This window comes from Hemibagrus wyckioides, linkage group LG18 (genome assembly GCF_019097595.1).
Source record: "Hemibagrus wyckioides isolate EC202008001 linkage group LG18, SWU_Hwy_1.0, whole genome shotgun sequence".
In the NCBI taxonomy this organism is placed as follows: domain Eukaryota; kingdom Metazoa; phylum Chordata; class Actinopteri; order Siluriformes; family Bagridae; genus Hemibagrus; species Hemibagrus wyckioides.
Window position 1 is genome coordinate 16,412,501 of NC_080727.1, and position 12,159 is coordinate 16,424,659.

At 41.8% G+C, this 12,159-nt stretch overlaps 1 protein-coding gene across 3 annotated transcripts in view; it reads left to right on the forward strand.

The window, feature by feature from the left end:
- Window positions 1–12,159, forward strand: part of LOC131369247 (rho GTPase-activating protein 26-like) — a 50,865-nt gene that overhangs the window by 794 nt on the left and 37,912 nt on the right. The gene's annotated exons all lie outside the window — the stretch shown is intronic.

Sequence of the window (12,159 nt, forward strand, 5' to 3'; positions counted from 1 at the left end):
TTTTGTAACTTCAGCACCAGCATGTTCTGCTCCAGCTCCTCTCCAGACTCTTGGCACAGGTGCAGGCTGAGTGCTGAGTGCTGAATGCTGAATGCTCTTCAGCTCACATCAGGAATTCATTTACTTCTTACTGAACTTTTATTAATGCGTGCATGAGAATTAAAGAATTGTTGACGATTATTTTTCAACATGCGTGTTTTACTGTTTGGTAAAGTTGCCATCGAGGACAAGAACAACACGCTGTACATTTTATCCGTTTATAGTTACATTTAATGTACAGAATCTGATTAATTGCCAAGTACTGTGGGTTTTATACATACAAGCCTTGTTGCATTGATGCACAACAATAAAAACTATAAACCTAAAAATATAAAGAATTTTTAAATAAGGTTAATAGTGCAGTTAATAGTTCAGTGCAGAATTATAATGAATAAAAAACATTAACTGTACATTAATTGCACGTTATTGACCAGTGCAAAAACTTGCACGTTTAAAGTAGGAAGGTAAGATGAGGTGCAGGTGCAGTACGGCTGTCTGAGTTCTGTGTGTTATGTAATGTGGGTTTGTGCATTTGTGTGTTAATGTCTAAGTAGGTGCATAAGAGACCAAGGTGTTGGTGAGGCCAGTTGCTGATGGACAGAAACTGTTTATATGGTGTAAAGTTTTTGTCTTGATGGACCGCAGTCTTCCGCAGGAGGGTAGTGCCTCGAAAAGATCATGTCCAGGATGAGAGGGGTCCGCTACAATCTTAACTGCCCGCGTCAGGGTCCTGGAAGTGTACAGGTCCTGAAGAGGTGGTAATCTTACAAACAAGAAAGTATAAACTCCTCTGTTATGAAGATGTCAGAAAATATTACGGTTTGATTTTGACTGGAGAATCCTTTCATAAGTGATCAATAATCATCTTACAGAAAACATCATCATATCACGACTGCACAAGGTGTTTTTTCTTTTAAGTCTGTTTATGCAGAGCATTAGCACTGCATCACACACAGATGCACACACAAGCTTTGCCACACTATGTGCAGTTTCACCTTGGTTTATGTGAGTGTGTGGGAGTGTTTGTGTGAGTGTGTGTGTGTGTGTCTTTGTGTGAGTGCCTCTGCCAAAATCTCAAATCAAACACTAGTCGATGTTGCAGGATGTTGCAGTGTTTGTGCCAGACGGTTTGTGTGAAGCAACACAGGCAGGTGAGACCACAGGGTTCACAGTCAGATGGCTTGTGTTTACTGTCGACTTAACCGCCGAGCTCCGACTCTACAGAGAGTAAAGATCAGTGAACATAACCTGCTCGCTTATAAACACACAGTGAAGCTTCTACTTAAGCACACAATGAAAGGCCTCGACGTTAGGGCCCTCAGCTGCTCCGTGGTCATTATACTCCATTAAGCCATGGCCCTGTGATCTCAAACACGTGTCTGCAGAAGGTTTGTGATGTTTTAATTGACACTAAAGTCCAAATGATGAGACAAAATGGTTACTGATTCACGGAGGAAATGTAGATGGAAGCAATAAGCAGTAATAACACAAAGATGATGTGACATGAAGGAACGTGATTATAAATTATCATTAAACTGATCTGCTGTTGATTCTGCATCACTCTTAAAATTGAAGCGTGCTAATTAAGGAATAAAACACAACCGGGGCCGGGCTCATGCTCAACATGTACATTTTTTCCATTTATAGCAATGTGTAACATCCTCAAAAGAAGTTAGTTCCTGTTCTTACTGACGTTATAGCAGCTATAAACAGCCATGACCTCGGCAGCCTCAGCATCTTACTGAGAAACTCTGAAGAAGTGTGAAGAAGCTCTCTGAGAATTTACAGCTTTACCTCTGACTGTTACAAACTCTGACACTGGAGAGACCTTCTGTAAAATGCTTAAATATATAACCAGTCAGATCAGAGAATTCATCAGTGCTGTGTTATAACAGTGTAATAAAACGCAACCATTTCTCAACAATCGACTTGGAATGAAATAAATCTGATGCTAGAAAATTGTAGATGTATAATGTGCTATGGCAAAACTCTTTGAGGTTACAACAAATTTTGCTGCGTTAAATGATGAGCCCTAGTTAGAAGGAGCTCTGAGATTAAATACTATTTAATGATAATTAGAGATCCGAGTGTTTAGCCGAACCTCATGTTTGCTGACTGACTATAAACCAGACAGATCCTTCTGGAAAAAAAAAAAACAGGCCAAGAGCAAACTCCAGTAATATAATTTTGACAGTGTTATTGTTGTCAAACATAATGTAACAGATTTTTTATTTTTATTATTAACTTATAAAGTTTGCCCTTGGTCTGTTTTCTTCACAGCTCTGTGGGCTGAACTGGTTCTGCAGCCCTGATCACATTTCCATGTAAACTGTGTTATGAATCTCTCCGTGACTGCAGCTGATTGTGTTATATAACGTCTTTTTAATTACAGTAGCATGCAGAATCCTTATCTTTATAAACACTTCGTGAGCTCCGTGACATAGTCGGTGTAATGACTACGGCTTCACCGCAAACCAGACGTAAGAAGATAATGCAGGAGGTTAGGATAAAGTGAGCTTTTATAAACTGCTCACACTGTCTGGTGGAGTTACTGTAGAGATCTTCATTTTTCCACTAGCTCCCTTCCAGTTCTTTATCCCAAATAGTTGGAGCAGAACTGAGTCCTGAATTCTACCTCAGAGCGTGAACTCGGAATTTTCCAGCTCGGTTGCGTTTGAGCTACGACGTGGAGAAAAACCTGGACATGCCCGTTAAAGTGTGCGTTTTGTGAGCAACAAGCTAGCTAGCTGCCATTAATGATGAGGAGTGTGTGATGGGTTTAGATCCTCAGGTCAGTGAAGTGGACAGTTATAGATTTAACCAGCTGATAAGCCTGCGAAGTAATTTACTGCTGTGAACACTTTAAAATCATGAAGTGGTGTTTTATTTTCAGTGGACTGTCGGTGTGAGCGGTCACTTCGACTCGATGTCATGTTCTGATCTCAGGTTGAGGAAACCTTCCCTACTTTCCGGATAGGAATTCCCAGTCAGATAGTGTTTTCTTGGGTTTCTCCTAGCTGGAGATTGGAAATAACTGAGTTACACTCGGGTCGATACACATCTTCTCTCAGAGTCTCTGTGGGTTTCCTTCTCATTCACCCTTCACTCTTTCCTAAAGATGCTTGGCTGCTCGTTCTGTCGAGTGGTGTTGGTCCTTCTGTTCCAGAGTCATTAACATGTTCCTCATGTCCCTCTCTCACTCTTCTCCTTGTGGGTTCATTAAAATTCATTGAAAATCATTAAGTGGAGCTATTAAGTCTTATATAAATTCAGATCATTTCTGCGCTGTGGAAATATTCATACGTGCAATCTTCAAAATGTTATTGATGTTACCTATTAAATCTGGTCATCTAACTCTCCAGCCGTGTAGATGCGCTCGATCTTAAAAAGATAACGAAGAAGGCGTGAGATGAAGAGACGGAGACAGCAGGCGGAGAAAACCATTACGCTCCCGTTTGCTGCTCGGCGGTTTACTGCGTCGGTAGTCGTCTCCATCTGGAAAAAGTATGCAGCAAGTCCATGGTTTTCAAAACCTCTGCTGCTTAACCAGGAAAAAGGAAGTGAGGTTCACTTGCTCAGCATGAAGCATTATTTTTAGGGGCTGACTTCTGGACCTGGCAAACATCGGAGGGGCAAAAAGATTTCAGAAGTCGTAATTTTCTGCCAGCCAGCAACTAAAAATGTCTGAAGTATTTCTGTGCTTCTAGATGTTCCATAAATCTGGGGAGTGTTGACAACATGGTGTTAGGGTTGAAGAGATGAATCATTTAGGGTGAATCTTTAGATAAGGTGATACTGAGGATGGAGTGTTAAAAACATTTACACATACACACAAACACATTCAACCGGGTCAGAACTTCCTGTTTTATTTCTCCACACAATATCAGGCTGTTGGTGGTCAGACAGGGACGGACCGTGCCTCAAGCTCATCCATTGGCAAAATATTGATCCTGGATTGTTCTGAAGAAGCATTCTGACTCCTAGCCTGTTTGTTGAATCGTGAGGAATGTGCACGTGGAAGAATAAATCGAAGGTCTACAAAAATGCTAGGAGTCAGGTGAGTCCTGGTGATCTGGTTAGCAGGTAAAATGTTTTCACATTCAGGTCTGAAGCTGCAGGTGCTTTCCTCTGATCTTGAGATTCCTGAGTCTTTCACTGACTGGCTTTTCAGGCTGCACCGAGACAAACTCGAGTCTGAACATGAAGCACGCTGAATCCCGCCTGCAGGTTTGACTCTGACGCTCAGTTTTTTTTACACACGGAGCTGCAGAGGTCGAGCACACAGCACTGCAGTTTCAGAATCTGGCACTGGAACCAGTTCATGACCATTCTGTAACCTGCTGAGACCTGAAGTATATTCTCTTATTCCAGTTAGATCGAGTGTGTGTGTGTGTGTGAGAGAGAGAGAGAGAGAGAGAGAGAGCAGAAACAGCTGAGACGTGACTCGGGTTCTCCGCATGTTCTTGCTGTCTAGCTTATATAAAGTCTGGTCCAGAATAAATGCTTCAACCTGAACAGGAAATTGATCTGGTGGTTCATTGGGTTTAAAGGCATTAAAGCTCTCGGTGCTTTTAGCTGCACACTTTAGGAAACATGACGCTTTATTTTCTAACTGCAGCAGCATGCAGTTCCATTTTCAGACTGATTGAATCCTGGAGACATGATGGGTTTTTCGAGTTGGAGTATTAGGAGTGACGACTCATTACACTTGAATGAGCTTTGTGTTACAACACCGTGATTAGTCAGAGGCACAAGTTATACACTTTTAGTCTAAAGAGCTAAACATCTGTATGCAGTAGACTCTGAAGCTAGGTGTGTGTGTGTGTGTGTGTGCCATAGTCTGATGCTATAAAGAAAGCCACTTTGATTTGTTACAGATTTCACTTGGATGTGATCAGATTTCTGACATGTGGGAAGTGTAGCTCATTGCTTCAGATGTTGAGCTACTGATCTGAGGTTGTGAGTTAAAATCCCAGGACCACCAAGCTGCCACTGCTGGGCCCCTGAGCAAGGCCCTTAACCCTCAACTGCTCAATTGTTGGATGAAGTCATCTGCCAGATGCTGTAAATGTAAATGACATGAATGTAGGTTTCCTCCATGTGATTTTAAAGACACCGTTCCTCTTCTCACTGTGCTAGATGCCAGTAAAGCCCTCTTAGGATGCTTTAACAAATAAGGAACATTACTAATTTCTGCTTACGTCACATTCATGCAGAAAACTCATCAATGGTAATGTTTTTATATTGAGAGAATCCCGTTGACACAATCCAACAAGCCACGCTTCTTCTCTTATTCTGTTGGTCCCCTGTGTGGTGGATTTTATCTAAAATGCTGACAAATAAGTGTGTTGCTCAAGTGTGTTGCGTTGCTCAATGTCGTTAGCGAACACTGTTATGTGTCTAAATGTGGATTCTTTCCTGAAAGGACAAAATCAGTGTAAAGTGTAAACTTGTTATGGTTTTGGATGAATATTATGTCTCCTTGTTGTATGATTTGATCTGTAGGATGTAGAAGTACCTCAGGAGAGCATTTTCTGGTGATTGTGTGTGTGTGTGTGTGTGTTCGGAGGAAATGTCGGTGTATTGCAGCATAGTGAAGTGACGTGTGTATCAGACCTTACTGAAGTGCAGCCGATGTATTCAGACGATTCGTGCAGGTTAACGATGATTAAATGATGTAACGCGAGTCCGGACAGATGAAATGTGTTTGCTTTGTGACGCGGCCTTACCCCCGAGCTGATGTTCCTGACTGAACACTTGGACTTAAACGTGCTCTGTAAAGACAACTGGATTTAATATTTACTGGTTTATAGCCTCATACAGAAAGAATGCATGTACAGAAAAGGATCCAGGCACAAAGCTCGGTTTTGTTTGATGCAGAGTAAACACTGCAGCTCTTACGTCAGCCTGAAGCCGGCCTTTATTACGCTTTATTTACGCCACAAGTGAAAAATGAGAAGTATGCAGCTGTGTCATGAAGAGTTTATCTTTTATATTCAAATAAACAATTCGTCTCCCGCCATGTAGTTCATTCCTCTCGACTGGACCGACTCTGAGACTCTGTGTGCCGTGAGACTCGCTGCCTGGACGCCGACTTTTTCATTTATTACATTAGACCAAAAATAGCCTCTCAGCCTTATGACAGAAAGCGGTCAGTGTTTAGTGCTGGACTTCACATCGACTCATTTAGATGCCCAGATTTATCACTGATCCACAGAAACCACAGGAAGTTGAGGGTTTGTGACGATTTTGACAGTTTCTCGGTAAACTTTTGTTTTTTTTAATACTTAAATACTGAGAATCGGATGAGGGAATGTCTGTTTACAGCCGTTATAATGGAAAAGGAACAGGAACTACCTCCATTCACAAACCTTTAGTAACATGAAATATAAAGAAGCATAAACAGTGTCTTCACCTCGGCATGTATCACCTCACTCCAGTCGTGGATTGTGTGGATAACAGATCAACGTGTTATGTGTTATTCGTTACAGAACACTTTAAACGTATCCAGAACCTTTCAGAGGTGACAGTGCTTACAATAAAATCTCACACAAGCTGGATAAACACCAGGCTTGTGATAGCGATTAACATCCACTGCAATGTGGAGTCGGTTCTATTTTAGCTCTTCTTCTATGTATCTCACTTTTGCTGTGATATTTGCGTAGATTTCATTTAAATGGTGTGCCCCATGCCTGTATTTCTCTCCCTGGAGCATCTGATATACAGTATGTTGTGTGGTTTTCTGGCCACAGGCTTTGGGATCTTGAAGGTTGCACCAAATTCCAGACACTGGAACACAATGAGCTGTTCTCAGTAAGATTCACTCACGAGTCTTTACATCTTGACACGTTATTAGACTGAGGAAAATTCCCCTAAGTGATCTGGACCTCTGACTTTCAGGACTTCAGTGCTCCAAAATGTCATCTCATGGAGCTGACTGGAATTGTGAAAGAATCACTAGAATTGTGTAAGGATATTAACGGCCAGTCAAATGGTGATGGGAACTGCCCCAAGGGGAAGTGAAGGAGGTCAGACTACAAACACTACTGTTTTGTTTTCATGCGTTACAGCTGTGGAACTACTTTTTTTTATTATTATTATGAGCCATCTGCAATTTGATCTTTTTCTGCCTTTTGTTCATGTCTATTGTGGTCATCATCAGGAGCAGTGATAGTGTTGAGTCTTTCTTCTCAGCAGCTGAATGCAGCTCATTGTGCCTTTGGGCAGCTCTTTGCTCTAAGAAGCAGCAAGTCTTCATGAGGAGCAGTGGACGAGGCTGGACAATAGCGCAGTGTTTCCCGAGACGAGGAGTGTCTGTGACTCGCCCTGTTACGCAGCACCGACTGGCCTTCTGTGACACGCTTCACCTTCATCTAGAAGTTAAAACTAAATTCCTGCTGATTTTTCAGCAGTCATAAAGACTCCTGAGAAGGTCAGCGTTTATTTTACAGAGTGAAGAGCAGACTGAAGTATCGTTTGTAAAAAGTTCATCTGTATACGAGGCCAGAATAAGCAGAACCGAGCGATGGACTCAGAAAGCGTTTCATTATTTGATTATATAAATGTGTGGGATTATAATGAAGAAGGATTTTTGTGGAAAAAATTCTGCTGCATTTTATCCAATTAAAGGTGAAAGGTTTGAGATGTTTTTACTGGACGCGAGCGAAGACGTTAAGAACTTCAGTCATGCAGTTTTGGCAGCTGTGTCGTTATCTAATGAAACTTTTTACTGCTCTTGAATGGGATCTTTATTATTTTTTATGTGTGTGTGTGTGTGTGTGTGTGTGTATAAGGGAGAGTCACATGCTGCAGCTGCTCCACACCTGACCAGGACACACCTATGCTGCCAGCCTCACTGTGGTATTGAACAGGTTCTGTAGGACGGTTCTGCCATAGACCATCATAGACCGCGTTCTGTTTCAGTCAGTCAACTGAAACCTTTCTGTTCTGCCAAATGATAATTTGGACAAAAACACCGACCTGAAAGATTATAATAGATTTAAAAAAAAAAAAAGAGAAAACGGAAAACAGATTCTTGCCCTGAATCAGCAGCAGATACAGTAACGTGATGTTTATTGTCACAGAACAAAGACATCGCACTGAAGCACTGAAAAGTGTGACCAGATTCGGTCATAAAACACGTCCTGCAGGTATCAGGATTTAAAAATGACCATTTTTAAAATGTATTAAAATTTATATTTTTACCTCTAGGAATTGGAAATGTATGAAAAGTGAAATTTTGTTCATATCTCAGTCATGAAGAATACGCTCAGTTAAAGAATTCAGAAAAGAAAAATAGGGCTTTGGTCTTATTTTATAATATTTTTTTATTTTATTTAGCTCAGTTCTGTAGCTTCAAACGAGTTCATCTTATATTACTTTGTTGTTTAATTATGCATTGTTTTAACGTAATCTGCTAATTAAGTGATTGCAGATTATGCAGCAGGACAAAAATGTTATAATAATAATTATACTGATGATAAAATCCAGCTCTTGCTTTCTTGGTTTTGGTCTTTCGGTCAGTGTTTCCACAATTTTTGGGGGATTGAGATTTTTGCGCTTTTGGCACTTCACTGATAATTCTTCTTCTTCTACTTATTGTTATTATTAAATGGATTATTATATGGCTCATATAATCGGGGTTCGAGCCCCATCGCCACCATGCTGCCACTGTTAGGCCCTTGAGCAAGGCCCCCAAACCGCCCTGCTCTAGGGGCACTGTGTCATGGCTGACCCTGCAATCTGACCTCAGACCCCAAGGATGGGATATGTAAAGACAACTTATTATTATTATTTTATTCACATCTAAATTGATACTGATATGAATTGATATGATCTTGGTTATGTTTCTATAATTTTTCAGTGAGCAGAGTGTGAGTTTCGTGTGATTTGATGGTGTAAGGTGGTGTTTGTTCTTCCTCTGGTGTTGTGTGTGTTGCTCCTTGGAAAACGACACAGCCGGAATAAGATAAGCGGAAATGAAAGATTTAACGAGTGCTAATCTTCACGGCTTTTCTTCACACTTCCTTATTTTGTGGTTCACCTTTAAAAAAAAAAACAAAACACATTTACCATGAAATCCACAGCAGCAGGAATCTGTTCTGCTCTGATGTTCTCTCCCAGTCAGGATCAATGCAGTTCTGTTCTCCTCTAAAGACTCGAGTGAGAAGAGCGGAAGCAGCAGATGGGCCTCCGACGCCTGCCTGATGAATCGGGTCTGTTCTCTGCCTCTTATCCCTGATGAGGTCCAGATTAGTGCTGTGTGGAGCAGGCGAGGTCACCCGACACGCTCAGTCCATCACAGCTCTCATCCCGGCATGCTGTGTGTGTGTGTGTGTGTGTGTGTGTGGGTGTGTGTGTGTGGGTGTGTGTGTTAGCTCGGCTCTTTTGAAGAACTGGCCAACTGAAATAAGCTGCAGCTCGCTCATTGAGAGTGAGAAGTCCAGGCGAGATATCAGACCATTTCCTCTGGAAATATCTCACTTTTTATTTTTTGATGAATCTTCTAACGTTTCCTCCACGTATCAAATACATCCAAACCCAAGCTTGATGCTTGATCTGAGCTAATATATGAGCAGGATTAGAAGTTAAGGAGGTGATTACTTCTGGCACACTGGAGCGAAACCCAAGATTCTGATGAGGCAGCACCTCGACATCCTTATATCTAACCTTCAATATTTTTGAATTTCTAATTCTAGTGTAAGACGCCCCCCATGTCACTCAGTCATGTGTCCAGTGCACTTCAGTGTTGATGAACATGACCTTGCTTTGTCTGGTGTTTATATCCGAGCACCACAACATCTGCATGCGGCCTCTCGATTCCTCTTACATTGTGAATCTGTCATCATGAGTCTAGTCTAAATCCGCTCCAGTGTCCAGATCTGAGTGTCCTACACGTGATGAGGAGGAATTAAATGATATGATGATATAAAATGGAGGCTACATATTCCACCTGAGTTTAGCAGTGTGTCAGCATGTCCTGTGCGAGAGGCCTGCATTCACTGATAAGACACACAAACACACACACACACACACATATGCTGACTGACTGCCTTCAGACCTTCAGTTCAAGGTCCTCGGAAATGACGCTCTCGGGGACGAGAGTGAGGAAGCTCATCACCCAGTTCCTGGCCGAATTTCATGTTGTAAGAAGGACAAAGAGGAACTGACAGCAATCTGTGTTACACATTGAAGTCACTTCCTCAGACCTGGTGGAGATCTTTAGATTTGTAGCCCTAGGTTTGGGTTTGGACTCGTCATGCAACCTGGTGCAGCTCAATAATCCCTCTGACCCTCACACAACCCCTGAGTAAATGTGACTCCGTGATGGACGTCAGCTGGACTCATTACACTTATAAAAATAAACTAAACGTCCTCACTGGAGTTCAGAGTGTTCATTCGAGTGTGTAGTTACTGAGCTGAATTTCAGAAGATAAATGACACCACTTTCAGGTGTGTGTGTGTGTGTGTGTGTGTGATGGTGGGTTGGTGAGACACAGCATTAAAAGTGCAGACTGAGTGAATGAGTGATTCCAAAAGTAGTTTGTATTTATAGATAAAATAAAATCTTTTGACTTTAATCAATTTATTGATTTGCGGATTGATGATGATGCTGTGATTTTTTAAAAAACGTATTTAAATGTATAATGTCACGTCAACACGTGAAAGCGGTGCTATTAAACGGGTGATGTACTGATTTAGGGAGGTGCTGCGCAGGACAGGGGAGGAGTTCGATTTCTGCTGAATCAGCGCTATGAACATCGCATTGAAAAATATCAAACCGAAAATGTTGGATTCTTGGTGTTGCCATGGGAACGGCCAATGAGCAGCTTCTGAGTCCCGGAATTAGTCTGTAACACGGAAATCAGGGATAAATGTGTTTAACCTGCTCTAGACGTACGCTGCTAATACAGATGTGTGGACGTGTGACTGATAATTGTTTAATCAGCAGCCTCAGGTCAGATTTCCTGGAAAACGTCCTTCATATTTAGAGCGAGCGAGTCGAAAGCGAAGCGTTTTGTTATCAGGTTGTTCACACATGGAAGCTGTTAGTAAATCAGGGTGTATCTCTGTCCATCCACATGCCTTTAGACTTATTCACTCTTTCTTTTTCTGTCTTTTGCTCCGTCTATCCTCTCTGCCGTCTTCTTCCTCCTCTGTCCAGCATCGCAGGAAGTTTGCACTAATGTCAGTCAGATGGATTAAGCTAGACTTACAGATGTAGTAATTTTGACTTTCTTCATCTCTAAAGATTTGAACAAGCCCCACCTCCTCGGCTCAGGTTCTGCATTCCAAGCCTCGGAGACGGGGCAGGTGTGTCCAGGGGCAGGTGTTAGCACGCCCAGACTACATCGGCTCTCCGGAGTCACAGATCATGTTCCAGCAAATGCAGAATCAGAGTCGCTGAATGCAGCTGCACAGAAACGTAGCAGTTTTTACTGTTATAATGGGACCTCAAGGACCCGGCTGCTCAGGACAGAGAGAAGAAAGCGCACTGCTCATGATGTTTAGTAGAATTCTACGGCTGAGTGTGTTCTCTGAGCGCTCATCTCCTCATCATCAGCAGTTCTGTCTGTGGGATTCATTGCTGAAGCGGGGTTTCATTATCTTCCTTGTTGGTAATTGGTGAAGCTTCTCCCTGAATGTGTGACAAACAAACAAACACTGATAAATATCACTTTTTTCATCTTTGCATGTTAATTAAGATATGCAAATGTTGAAAAACATCCATTATTCATTTTCGGTAAATAAAGATATGCATATCTCATTTCTAGCACATTTTTCTTCTTCATCTTCTCCTCATTATTATGATTATAATGAGAAACATTTGATTAGATTAGCATGAACCCATCCATCCGAACACCACTTGTTCCTGGTTGTGTTTATTTTCTCTCCATCGTAGTGACTGATGTGAGTATTAGAGGGTCAGAGCTGAGAGAAGGGAAATGTAGCTCAAGATGTTGGACTGGTGATCAGAATTAAATCTCAGGACCACTAAAGCTGCCACTGCTGGACCATCAACTGCTCAGTTGTATAAATGAGATCGCTCTGGATAGGGACACCTGCCATAAAGGTAAATGAGTGAAACAAGGTCATTGTCTCTCTCTCTCTCTCTCTCTC